This window comes from Oncorhynchus kisutch, linkage group LG3 (genome assembly GCF_002021735.2).
Source record: "Oncorhynchus kisutch isolate 150728-3 linkage group LG3, Okis_V2, whole genome shotgun sequence".
Lineage (NCBI taxonomy): Eukaryota > Metazoa > Chordata > Actinopteri > Salmoniformes > Salmonidae > Oncorhynchus > Oncorhynchus kisutch.
The window spans coordinates 54489047-54503037 of NC_034176.2; the positions used below are offsets into that span (position 1 = coordinate 54489047).

The following is a 13991-nucleotide window of genomic DNA, read 5'->3' on the forward strand; positions in this document are numbered from 1 at the left end:
AAAGCTCAAGCAAAAGCCTACCCAGCCACTTGAAAGGATTATGTTGTTGCTTGGCCTTTTAATGAAAGTAATAAATGAAATGAAAGATAGGTTTGCGTGTCAATGGGTATAATGTTGAGTGAGAATGTGTGTGCATCTTGTTCTACGAGGGCCCACACATTGCGTCCAAACGTGTCCTGGCTCTCAGCTCTAATAGAGAATCACTAGTGAGAAAACAGAGGCCTCTCCTGTGAACACCAGGGTTGCCAGATTGGCAAGACCCCTGCCAAAGCCAAGGGGGGGGGGGAGAAGTGGACATCCACCCCTCCGAGACCAAAACACAATTCAAGTCAATGGCAGAAACCATTCACTAATTCTTGCTTCAACTCTACACAGGCCAATCTGGCAACCATGAAGTTGGTTTTAGCCAGAGAGGAGATAGGTTGCCAGGAATACAGCCACGGTGGGTGGAGAGAATACAACCATGTGGATGAATGTTTCATCCTGTTCTCACACTCCTAGAGAGCACTCATTGGCACTGTTGTCTCAGGCTTTCAGAAAGATCAGACCTGATCCTTTTTAAAGGCCAAATCTGAAAGACCATAAGAGTATTTCAAATAATCTGGTGCTAGGTTGGCCATCTCTGTTTTAAACTATCCTATGACAAAGGTGGAGGAGAAGGCACACTAGGTTGGCCATCTCTGTTTTAAACTATCCTATGATAAAGGTGGAGGAGAAGGCACCCTAGGTTGGCCATCTCTGTTTTAAACTATCCTATGATAAAGGTGGAGGAGAAGGCACCCTAGGTTGGCCATCTCTGTTTTAAACTATCCTATGACAAAGGTGGAGGAGAAGGCACCCTAGGTTGGCCATCTCTGTTTTAAACTATCCTATGATAAAGGTGGAGGAGAAGGCACCCTAGGTTGGCCATCTCTGTTTTAAACTATCCTATGATAAAGGTGGAGGAGAAGGCACCCTAGGTTGGCCATCTCTGTTTTAAACTATCCTATGATAAAGGTGGAGGAGAAGGCACCCTAGGTTGCCAGGTGTACACTCAAAGCTTATTTTTATTGATTTAATTTAACTAGGCAAGTCAGTTAAGAACCAATTCTTTTTTTTTACAATGACAGCCTAGGAATAGTTGGTTAACTGCCTTGTTCAGGGGCAGAACTACAGAATTTGACCTTGTCAGCTCAGGGATTCAATCTAGTAACCTTTCGGATACTGGCCCAATGCTCTAACCACTAGGCTACCTGCCACCCCAGATGAACTACAACTGTGTCCTTGTCTCGTAGAACCACAGATGACAACAACAAACTCCCAGACCCCATAACCCACCATAACAATCTCCTCCCAGCTTTAACTAACAACTGACTGACTGACTGACTGACTGACTAGCTAGCTAACTAACTAACTAACTAACTAACTAACCAGAACTCACTCTCCCAGTCTCTCTGCACCAGATGCAGCAGTCAGTAAGACTACAGTAGCCCAATTTATCGCATAGCAGCAATCCTGTGATCAAATTACGAGGTGAGTGCTCCGTCAGTCTAGCAATCCCTTAAAGAGCTTAGAGAGGCGGACGGGCAGCCAAGGCAGGAGTCGTAACCCTGCGGTGGGTCAGTAAGGATGTTCTCGCCCACTTTCCCGCACGCTTGTCTTAGGACTAATCCCGTTTCGTTGGCGAGAGCGGTGTGTGTGTGTGTGTGTGTGTGTGTGTGTGTGTGTGTGTGTGTGTGTGTGTGTGTGTGTGCGCGCCACCCTTAGATCGCGTCATCACCGCCGCCCAAGTTCAGTGTAAGGCGAGGAAGGGAAAAGGACAAATGACAAGTGTGTTTATGTGCAGAGGGCAAAAGGATGAGTCAGGGGGTTGTAGGGTACAAGACGAGTCACTAGCACCGCACACGCTCCAGGGGCTGTGATGTCATCCAAATAATCACATTGTTATGTCCCATGTCGGAATTTCTAACTTTACGCTATAGGAATTCTGAAAATCCACATAGGAGTTCTTACCATCCATTTAAATTTTTTACATTCCATACAGGCAAACATAATTAATGCATGTTTATCACATGCATATCTACATTTGTGGAATATCACACGTTTCAATGTTTGGAATGTCCCTGGTTTCAGCAATAGGTTGAAAGAGGCATTCCGTCATCCCATCACACGACACAGTTGGCAGTGACGGATTACTCGTTTCACTCCGCTTCCACTTGTCACACACCCGTTGAACACTGATGACGCTCGCGAAACGGCCGAGGAGAGAGAAAGGAGGAGGAAGAGGGGCGGGGGGGGAAGAGAGGGGGGGGGGGAAGAGAGAGTAATGAGAAAGGGAGAAGTAGAGAAAAAAGAAAAAGAGACATACAGGTGACATGGCAAAGAAACCCATTTTAAACCGCCATGAAATTACCCTGCAAGACTGCTGGGAGGCAAACGCCCCAGATAAAGAGAGAGAAAGAGGCTGTGGACTGAGGGATGGTATACAGCGGTGAGTGTGTGTATGTGTGTGTGTATGTGTGTGTGTGTGTGTATGTGTGTGTGGGGGGGGGATTAGATTTGGCTGTTTGTGCTGGGAGCCACAGAGACCCTTCAGCATCCTCTGGAAGCCTCAACCGTGTCAGATCACATCAGTGTCCTTGCCAGCATTCAAGCACACACGCACGCACGCGCACACACACACACACACACACACACACACACACACACACACACACACACACACACACACACACACACACACACACACACACACACAAACACACACACACAGCCACAGAGGCAGCAGCAAAGCCTGCATCCCCGGGAGACAGCGAGGGTTGGGCTGGTTTACTGACAGCCAATCTCCTTAAGAATGTCTTCATAATATGATGGCACCCACACACTCCTCGAACCCAAACTCAGCCCCTCCTCTGTCCTCGTTACCCACCCCCCCACCCCGTGACCACCAATCACACAGCTTACCATGAAAACCCAAATCCCCCTACTGCTCCTCATCGCTGACCCTGCCTCCGGATCCTAACGCCCTGTATCACTGGTGAACATGGATATGACGAGGTAAGCAGGTTTGGCGGCCGGATTGTCAGCGATGCGATGTGGGGACGTTAAGGGAAGCCTTTCACCAGACTCCCCTTAGGGATTTATTTCTAATACCCTTATTGCATTCGCTGTCTCCTCTCTCCACCCCCTCTCCTCTCTTCTCTCTCTCTCTTTCGGTGTCACATGTGACCCAGTTCAACTTGCTCGCTCTCCTCTCCAGGCTCTTTCTAGTAGTCCACGGTAGCAGCCAGGGATAGGATAATGTCTGTTGTGGAGCATGACGCATTGGAACACTGCATTGGAGGGGCCATGGTGGCTCTGACAGACAGACTCCCTCAGGGCTACAGAAGAGATATGAGAGACGACCTTAGTATACTGACAGACAGAGATAGAGAGGGAGAGAGAGAGAGAGGGAGAGAGAGAGAGAGAGAGAGAAAGGAGACTCAGGAACGGCATTCCATCATCCCCCCCAATAGTAGAGAAATGCAGGACTGATACAAGTCACTCTCTCATTACTTCTCGCTAAACTTTCAAATGTAGGTCTGACATCTACTGTCTTAAACTGTGATCATCTCTCACAAAACAAGTTCATCATTAAAAAGCCAGTGAAAAGAAAGGATGATAATTCCCTAGTTACCAAATCAACGTTTACTGAACAACAGGCTGGAAAACATTAGCTTCTCTCTCTCGTCCTATCTCCCTCTTATCTCTCTCACTAACCCCCCCCCCCCCCCCATCTGTTGAGCAGATGGAGGATAATTGGTTTCTTAGGAGAAACGGGAAGTATTCCTAGTGAGATGGGAGAGTCGTAGAATTTCCTCCAATATTTAGAAGGTGGACATGATTAAAAACGGCAAATGAGGATTAAATCAATTTAAAGTCAGGAAAATTGCAAGCTGATTGACAAGGTTGTATATGCAACAAATGGAGGGGAAATGATCTCCCCTTTTAATCAAAATGACCTCAAATAAACAATGGAATCATGTTGTCAAAAGAGGTTTTCCATATTCTCCGAGTGTGGGGGGGAAAATCCAGTGTTTGGTGGAACATAAGGTGCCACTTTATTCCATTCCCCTGTCAGATTTCACTATGGCCAGCTCACTGACTGTGCATGGACTTCCAAATCAATTGGTCAGTTGATCTTGTAACGGTTAACATCCGAACTGGACAGACATAATCCCTACCAAGCTGCCATAACGTTTTAAGTGAGGCTTGCAAAAATAGGGCCGGTTATGAGAACCATAAGTCAGAAGGACCCAAGGGCTAGCTAACCCTAACCCCATTGACCCCAACTGATGGTTTACAACACATAAACTCAATTCCCCCAAAAAGGGCAGGAGCCTACGGGGGGAGCGATAAACAAGTATATTGGGTCGTAAAGTATGTAGGCTTTCCCGTAAACCTCTCTGCTGTGGGACTCCATTCAGTCACTCAGTCAGACACACTGCCAGGATATTACTGCAGCCTGGAGCACCACCATCTTCCCTCTTCATTAACCCTGACACTGAGTTAGGGTCACACCATAACCACCGTCACCTCTGGATCTGCTGAGGCCTGGTTTTTTTTAAGGCCCAGCCCCAGAGAGAGGGAAGGAAAGAGGGACGGATAGAGAGGGGGGAGAGGTATAGTATTAGAGAGGTAGAAGTAGAGAGGGAAGGGAAAGTGGATAGGGAGAAAGAGTAGATGGGGGGGGGGGGGGAATGGATTTAGGAACTTGCTCACCTCCAATTTAATGTGCTAAAGGGGATGGTTGGTGGTGCTTGGATAACAGGCAACCAATAAAAGGGAAATCTCAAATAATATACGAGTCAGAGAGCATCAGACTAAAGGTTACAGCAAATGACATACTGCTCTCTAGCAAGAAGGGAAGATTACTCTGAGTTCAATATATTTGGGAAGGATAGATCAGCTGCAGGTCACAGTAGTCCAATTAAGTGTGTGTGTGTGTGTGTGTGTGTGTGCGTGAATGTTTCCGTGCTACACGCGTGTGTGTGCTCGCAACAGCGTGTGTGTGTGTGCGTTTTTGACTCGCCACAGGGAAAGGGGGGAATAGTGCGGATTACGAGGACAGCGGCTCCATATGGGTCTAAGCAGGTCTGATGCCCAGCTCTGGAATATAGCCCAGACTGTCCTGGCTCCAACCCAGAACAACAATCTCTTTAGCTGGCAATGATCTGCTGGTTATGCCTGGCAGGCCCTGGTTCTACTTAACTTATAGACTCACAACAGGGGGACACCGAGGTAGGGAGAGCCACAGAGGTTAAAGACGTAAATGCTAAACTTTTAAAAGACTGAACCCTGTTTTTAATCTGCGCAGACTCTGATAGAGTTTCAACCGGTGTCCTGGAATCAAACACGACTCTTCCTCTGACTTTATTTGAGGTTCACTAGTGTCTGTGGTTATGTTGAGACTTCCGTAAACCACAAAATGAAATGTCTCCTGTTGATGTCATTACTTACTTAGTCAACCTCTCAACATGTTGGATAAATTACCTTTGTATGACCTGGTTTCAGATTATGATGCCGTTTCGATCCTGGGTTTATTCAATAGAGTGACTATGCTGTGTCAATCTGAGAGTTGGATCTGTGCCCTGTTTCCCTTAATCCTATGTTGACAACAGCTGAATACTGTACCTCTTTTCACCGATCCCGCCACGCAATCTGGCATGTGACTTCTCTCCAAACCTGATTCATTACAACAGATTTTTGATCCAGACATGTTGAGGATATTGAATTAGGGCGATCTGGATTTAAAAAAAATCTCCATGTAATCAGACGCGCCTGTCAATACAGATGTCACCGTGTTCACAGCTGGTTGTCAGGGTAATCTGTAAAGTATGAATCATGGCGCCTGATAAGCGCTCCGCCATTATATATATATATATACAATTGAAGTCTGAAGTTTACATACACCTTAGCCAAATACATTTAAACTCAGTTTTTCACAATTCCTGACATTTAATCCTAGTAAAAATTCAGTTTTAGGTCAGATAGGATCACCACTTAATTTTAAGAATATGAAATAGCAGAATAATAGTAGAGAGAATTATTTATTTCAGCTTTTATTTCTTTCATCTCATTCCCAGTGGGTCAGAAGTTTACATACACTCAATTAGTATTTGGTAGCATTGCCTTTAAATTGTTTAACTTGGGTCAAACATTTCAGGTAGCCAATAAGTTGGGTGAATTTTGTCCCATTCCTCCTGACAGAGCTGGTGTCAGGTTTGTAGGCCTACTTGCTTGCACACACTTTTTCTATAGGATTGAGGTCAGGGCTTTGTGATGGCCACTCCAATACCTTGACTTTGTTGTCCTTAAGCCATTTTGCCACAACTTTGGAAGCATGCTTGGGATCATTGTCCATTTGGAAGTGTCACGACTTCTGCCGAAGCCGGATCCTCTCCTTGTTCAGGTGGCGGTCGGCGTCGCCGGTCTTCTAGCCATCATCGATCCACTTTTCATTTTCCATGTGTTTTGTCTTGTTTTTCCTCACATCTGGTTTCAATTCCCTCAATCATTTGTTGTGTATTTAACCCTCTGTTCCCCCCATGTCTTTGTGTGGGATTGTTTATTGTAAATGCTTGTGCACGTGTTGATTGGTGCGCGACGGGTTTTGTACCCAAATGTCTTGTTATTTTTATGCCGTGGGTTTTGCTATTAAACTGCTCGGCTATTACCAAGTTCTGCTCTCCTGCGTCTGACTTCCCTGCCACCGATTACGCAGCCCATACAAAATCCCACACCAACTATATGGAGTCAGCAGGAGCAGGTGCCCCTGGAATAGGGCTGGAGGAGCGCGTCCAGGAGCATGCGGCGATGCTTCACCATCTCGGCGGCGCCATGGACCAGGTTGTCCAAACTATGGACCGCTGGGTGAGACAGGGAGTTCCTCCAGCGCCTCCACCAGCAAACCAGGGTCTCCACTACTCGTCCCCCCTTCACCCAGTCCCAGTGGGATTTGTCTCGCCCTTCCCAGGGAGTATGACGGGACGGCTGCACGCTGCCAGTGTTTCCTGTTACAGCTTGACCTCTACCTGGCAACTGTCTACCCGGCTCCTTCAGGTCGTGAGAAAGTGTAGAGGAGGATATTTCTCCAAAAAGTACGATCTTTGTCCCCATGTGCAGTTGCAAACTGTATTCTGGCTTTTTTATGGTGGTTTAGGAGCAGTGGCTTCTTCCTTGCTGAGCAGACTTTCAGGTTATGTCGATATAGGACTCGTTTTACTGTAGATATCGACACTTCTGTTATCACCAGCATCTTCACAGGGTCCTTTGCTGTTGTTCTGGGATTGATTTGCACTTTTCGTAACCAAAGTACGTTCATCTCTAGGAGACAGAACGCGTCTTCTTCCTGAGCAGTATGACAGCTGCATGGTCCCATGGTGTTTATACTTGCTGTTACGGATACAGGTATCCTGTGTGTTTCTTTTCTCTCCTTCTCCCCTCACAGGTGGCAATCATCATTCCCCAATCAGTCACCAATCAGTCATCCATCAGAAGACATCTGCTCCTTTTCCCTTACCCAATCACATTCCTTTTCCCTTGGTTTAAAAACCCTGTCAGTTGTTTTCTCATGAGCTCGATCTCTCTGTCATGCAATATCTCTCTGTAGAGATCTTGTTTGGTTTAGCAACTACATGTCACTTTGTCCGTTATCCTGTGAGTTTTGTTATGGTGTTTGACTGTTTGTTTGATGGTGGGGAAATGGGTACCAAGACAAGTCACCCATGGGCATACACTACCCGTAGGAATACTTTGTCTAAGAGCACTCGTTAGAACTGGGCGGACCACCCACTGTATTTTTGGTTAGTTAGTTAGCTGTATTGAAGTAGGCTAGTCTAGCTTAGGGGTGTTTTGGGATATTTGTTTATTTCCTTGGGTCCAGATCAGCCCCTTTTCCTGCCCCCCTTTACCGTGTGTTTACCAAATAAACCATGAGTGTTTGACGGTAATTTAGTTGTCTGTGGTTTTTGTTCTCACTTACTTTTTCACTATTATAATTTGCATGAGGGTGGTTACGGATCTCGATACCATCCCCCCTAGCCTGCCGGGCCAAAGGGATTCGTAACATAAGTGGGGGCTCATCCGGGATCTGTCATTACTGACACCCATGCCGCTTGTGCAGATTGTAGTGGTAGTTCAGTGTTGAGCGTCATAGCTGATGTAGCATTAGTGTTTGCTATTTTTAAGTCTCATAGAAAGTCTTCTAGTAAGACTTATGTGGAATTTGCTAGAGACAAGAGAAATCTGTTTGATAAATGGCATGCTGCTAGCAAGGTAACTGATTTCAACTCTCTCCGGGAGTTAATCTTGTTGGAAGAGTTTAAAAATTGCTTACCCGACCACATTGTAGTTTACCTAAACGAACAGAAAGTATCCTCCCTGTCAGAAGCGTTTGTGTTGGCAGACAAGTTTGTGTTCACGCACAAGAGCGTGTTTTCGGCTCATACTGAGAGTAGAGCCACTGAGTTGCCTACATTTAGCCCTAGTCGGCCAGCAGTATATCAAGCACGCCAGAAAAATGAGCGTCCCTGTTTCTATTGCCATAAGGTGGGACATATGATTAATGATTGCGTCCTGCTAAAACACAAACAAGGGATGCCTCTTCGTGCGAAGCCGCCAACAGGTGTTGGTCTAATTCGTACAGTTGTGAGGTCTGAAACGAAACAGGTGCCTCAGAACAAATGTAGTTTGAAAGTCACAGTCCCCGACCGCAGTTATGAACCGTTCATTTTCGAGCGGTTTGTTTCCCTAACGGATGACAAAGCGTCTCAGCTTCCGGTTAAAATCCTTAGCGATACTGGTGCGGTGCAGTCGTTTATATTGTCTGGTGTGTTGTCCTTATCCGACGATACATACTGTGGTTCCAGTGTGTTAGTTCAGGGTATTGAAATGGGTTTTGTCCCAGTGCCATTGCACTTTGTGAATGTACACTCTGACTTAATCAGTGGAATTTTCAGAGTGGGAGTACGTCCTATGTTGCCAGTAAAAGGTGTGACCTTTATAATCGGTAAAGATATTGCCGGAGGAAAGGTAGACAACGTATTGGAAGTATTGGAGAAAAGTGACCACTCTCTCTCCAATGAGCTGGCACAGAGTTATCCACATGTGTTCCCCGCTTGTGCTGTCACTCGTGCTCAGGCACGTCAAGTGGGTGACGTGATAGATTTGTCGAACACTGTTCTGTTCAAAGAGATTGCTCAAGAGGATGGGTTGTGTGCTACCTCTGGGAAGCTAATCACCTCTGACAAACAGCCCAGGGAAGAATCGAAGTATGTTGAACTTATTGCTGATGCAATACAGTTACCAGTCACTCGTGAGCAGCTGGTTGTTTTTCTAGTGTTGTCTCATTGGAAGAGGTAAAGAAGAAGAACGTGGCGTACTTCATTGATGGTAATCTCCTCATGTGTAAATGGACATCCCATTTTGACGCGGACGGAGATTGGAATGCTGTTTATCAAATAGTGATTCCTACAGCCTTTCGACAAAATGTGTTATCCCTTGCTCATGATCACCAGTGGTCTGATCATTTAGGAATCACCAAGACTTATGATCGGATCCTTTGACATTTCTTTTGGCCAGGTTTTAAAACGATGTGGCTCAGTCCTGTCGGACATGCCACACATGCCAGATAACCAAATCAGGTTATTCCTCCCGCTCCTCTTTGTCCAATACCTGTCATAGGTGAACCATTCGAACATGTGGTGGTTGATTGTGTTGGACCGTTACCGAAGACAAAATCGGGTAACCAGTTTCTGTTAACGGTTATGTGTATGGCAACAAGATACGCCGAGGCCATTCCTCTGTGAAGGATTTACAGCCCCGGTAGTGATAAAGCCTTATTTAAATTCTTCGACATTTGGGTTACTTAAGGTGGTACAAAGTGATCAAGGTACCACATTTCTATCAAAGCTCTTCAAGCAGGTGTTAAAATCCTTGTCAATTACGCACTGTGCGGCAAGCGCATATCACCCAGAGTCTCAGGTGGCATCAGACACTGAAGTCTATGCTACGTAAATATTGTTTGGAATCTGAGAAAGATTGGGATGAGGGAGTTCCTCTAGTTTTATTTGTTGCTCGTGAAACTGTACAGGAGTCCCTAGGGTTCAGCCCGGCTGAACTAGTGTTTGGTCACACAGTGAGAGGACCAATGAAAGTCCTTAAAGAACAGTTTTTGTCCCAAGAGTTGTGCGGGAGATGAGAATGTGTTGGACTACGTTAGTCGCTTTCGTGAGCACCTACAGCAAGCCTGTGCTCTGCAAAGGAAGCTCTGTGTTCCTCACAGAGGAGTATGAAAAGACACTATGATAAACAGGCTGTTTCTCATCCACTACAGCCAGGTGACCAAGTACTGGTGTTATTGCCTGTTCCAGGATCTTCACTGTCAGTCGTTTCTCTGGTCCTTATTTAATTGAAAAGAAATTAAGTGAAACTGATTATGTGCTTCAAACTCCTGATAGAAAACGCCAATCTCGTGTGTGTGCCACATTAACATGTTGAAAGCATACCACACCCGACCCATCACCCAGTTAGATTGTTCAAAAACAGCGGCAGGTACTACTGTCTCCTCTGCTTCTGCTGCTATGATAGTGGGCTGTCATATTGATAATGTTGATGGAGATGGATTAGAGTTGCGCAATACTCAGCAGCAGTGTGTTAGATTGCCCAACTCAGAAATGCTGCTGTCTCTCTGGTTCATTTAACGGACGGACAGGCCGACGATATTATGAGGCTGCTACACAGTTTTCCATGTCTCTTTAATGACGTTCCTACTCGCACAAACGTGTTGGAACATGACATTAATGTTGGAAATGCTGCCCCTATCAAGCAACACCCATATCGTGTCAGTGCTTCTAAGAGGAAGATAATGAGGGATGAAGTGAGATATTTTTTGGAGAAAGACCTGGCTAAGCCAAGTTCAAGCCCTTGGAGTTCTCCTTGCATTCTGGTTTCTAAACCTGATGGTACGTCCAGGTGATGTACGGATTATTGAAAGGTAAATTCTGTCACAATGCCAGATTCGTTCCTGTTACCCAGACTGGATGACTGTATCGACACTGTTGGTGCTGCTACTTATGTAACAAAGTTGGACCTCTTAAAAGGTTACTGGCAGGTTCCATTAACCTCACGTGCTTCTGAAATATCGACTTCCAGACGACTTCCTACAATACCCTGTCATGGTTTTTGGGATGCGAAATGCACCACTTTCCAACAACTGGTTAACTCTGTATTAGCTGGCGTTCCCAATTGTAGTGCATACCTTGATGATCTAGTGATTTATTAATCTGAGTGGTCAGTTCATGTTGACTCTCTAAGGGTAGTATGTGAACGTTTAGCAGCTGCTTCTCTAACCCTGAACTTAGCAAAGTGCGAGTTTGGGAAGGGTACTGTTACTTATCTCGGCAAAGAGGTCGGCCATGGACAGGTGTTGATGCCAAGGTCTTGGATATAACTGCATTCACCGCACCTACTACCAGACGAGAGCTATGCCGCTTTTTAGGGATGGTTGGCTACTACCCTGGTTTCTGTAAAAATTTCTCTGCGGTAGTTGCTCCATTGACCGATTTGCTCAGTCCGGCTAGATCGTTTGAGTGGTCCCATGATTGTCAGGTAGCTTTTGAATCTGATAAAGCACTCTTATGTACTACCCCTGTACTTGCTGCTCCGGATTTTGAGCGACCATTTAAACTTGAAGTAGATGCTAGTGCCAGAGGTGCTGGTGCTGTTCTACTGCAGCAGGACAAGAGTGGAGTGGATCATCCTGTTTGTTATTTTTCTCGTAGATTTAACAAATGTCAGACAAACTATGCGACCATAGAACAAGAAGCTCTTGCTTTGTTGTTAGCTCTGCAATACTTTGAAGTATATATTGTTTCCAGTACCCTACCAGGGATCGTATATACTGATCATAACCCCTTAGTGTTTCTCCACCGGATGTACAACCAGAACCAGCGCCTTATGCGTTGGGTGCTTATTGTACAGAATTATAATTTGGAGATCTGCCACAAAAAGTGTTCTGAGAATGTATTAGCATATGCTTTGTCTCGTGTGTAAAAATTATGATTTTTGTATGTTTTGTAAATACTTTGTTAGCAATCCTATTGGGTTGCTCTTTTAAGGGTGGGAGTGTTATGGATACAGGTATCTTGTGTTTCTTTTCTCTCCTTCTCCCCTCACAGGTGGCAATCATCATTCCCCAATCAGTCATCAAGCAGAAGACACATGCTCCTTTTCCCTTACCCAATCACATTCCCTTTCCCTTGGTTTAAAAACCCTGTCAGTTGTTTTCTCATGAGCTCGATCTCTCTCTGTAGAGATCTTGTTTGGTTTAGCAACTACATGTCACTTTGTCCGTTATCCTGTGAGTTTTGTTATGGTGTTTGACTGTTTGTTTGATGGTGGGAAAAGGGGGTACCAAGACAAGTCACCCATGGGCATACACTACCCGTAGGAATACTTTGTCTAAGAACACTCAAAAAATACCCACTGTATTTTGGTTAGTTAGTTAGTTGTATTGAAGTAGGCTAGTCTAGTTTAGGGGTGTTTTGGGATATGTGTTAATTTCCTTGGGTCCAGATCAGCCCCTTTTCCTGCCCCCCTTTACCGTGTGTTTACCAAATAAACCATGAGTGTTTGACGGTAATTTAGTTGTCTGTGGTTTTTGTTCTCACTGTTATAATTTGCATGAGTTATGTTACGGGTCTCGATAGCATCCCTCTAGCCTGCCGGGCCAAAGGGATTTGTAAAACTTGCGTACTATTGTTTGTACAGATGAACGTGGTACCTTCAGGTGTTTGGAAAGAATGAACCAGACTTGTGGAGGTCTTCAATTTTTTTTCTGAGGTCTTGGCTGATTTCTTTTGATTTTCCCATGATGTCAAGCAAAGAGGCACTGAGTTTGAAGGTAGGCCTTGAAATTCATCCACAGGTACACCTCCAATTGACTCAAATGATGTCAATTAGCCTATCAGAAGCTTCGAAAGCCATGACATCATTTTCTGGAATTTTCCGAGCTGATTAAAGGCACAGTCAACTTAGTGTATGTAAACCTCTGACCCACTGGAATAGTGATACAGTGAAATAATCTGTGAACAATTGTTGGAAAAATTACTTGTCATGCACAAAGTAGATGTCCTAACCGACTTGCCAAAACTATAGTTTGTTAACAAGAAATTTGTGGAGTGGTTAAAAAACAAGTTTTAAGGACTCCAAACTAGGTGTATGTATACTTCTGACTTCAACTGTGTATATATGGGGTGGTAGGTAGCCTAGTGGTTAGAGCGTTGGCCCAGTAACCGAAAGGTTGCTAGATCGAAACCCCGAACTGACGAGGTAAAAATCTGTCATTCTGCCCCTGAACAAGGCAGTTAACCCCTTGTTTCTAGGCCAATATTGTAAATAAGAATTTTCTTCTTAACTGACATTATTTTCTCTCTGACAGTAGACATCAAGCAAATGTAATTAATCGTGGCAAACACAGTTTGTCAGTTTCCCTATTCAAAAAGACATCTTGTGTCTACAGGAAATTTCTAATAATAATCTTGTAGGAGGTACTGGCATTCTGAAGCAGTTGAGTTGGTGTGGGTGACTGAGTGTGGCGTCATGCATTCTGATTCCATCCACCAACTGTCTCTCTGGGATGAAACCGAGCAAGACCGAGCGTGACAGCAGTTCAGATGGGCTGCAATGCCCAAACATAGTGTGGGTTCAGTCTCTCGCTCTCTCCTCTACTTATATCCCCTCTCGCTCTCCATCTTCCTCCTGAAGAGCAGCCTGAAGTCTGAATGAGCTTCTCTCTTATAACACTCATCCCTCCTGCACTCAGAGATGTACTGATCAGCCACTACAGGTGTGATTTGGAGAGATGGTTGCAGTGCCAGGACGATTACACGCCCCCAGAAACACCGTTAAGCCTGAACAGGGAGAGCAATCAAAATCCGAGCCCAATCAGTCTGAAGTATAGTTCTTCAACC

General features: G+C 45.2%; 1 pseudogene; it reads left to right on the forward strand.

Annotated features, from left to right (window-relative positions):
• The first annotated feature begins 6768 nt into the window (after positions 1-6768).
• The window catches only part of LOC116360794 (uncharacterized), a 138275-nt pseudogene continuing 131052 nt past the window's right edge, over positions 6769-13991 (forward strand).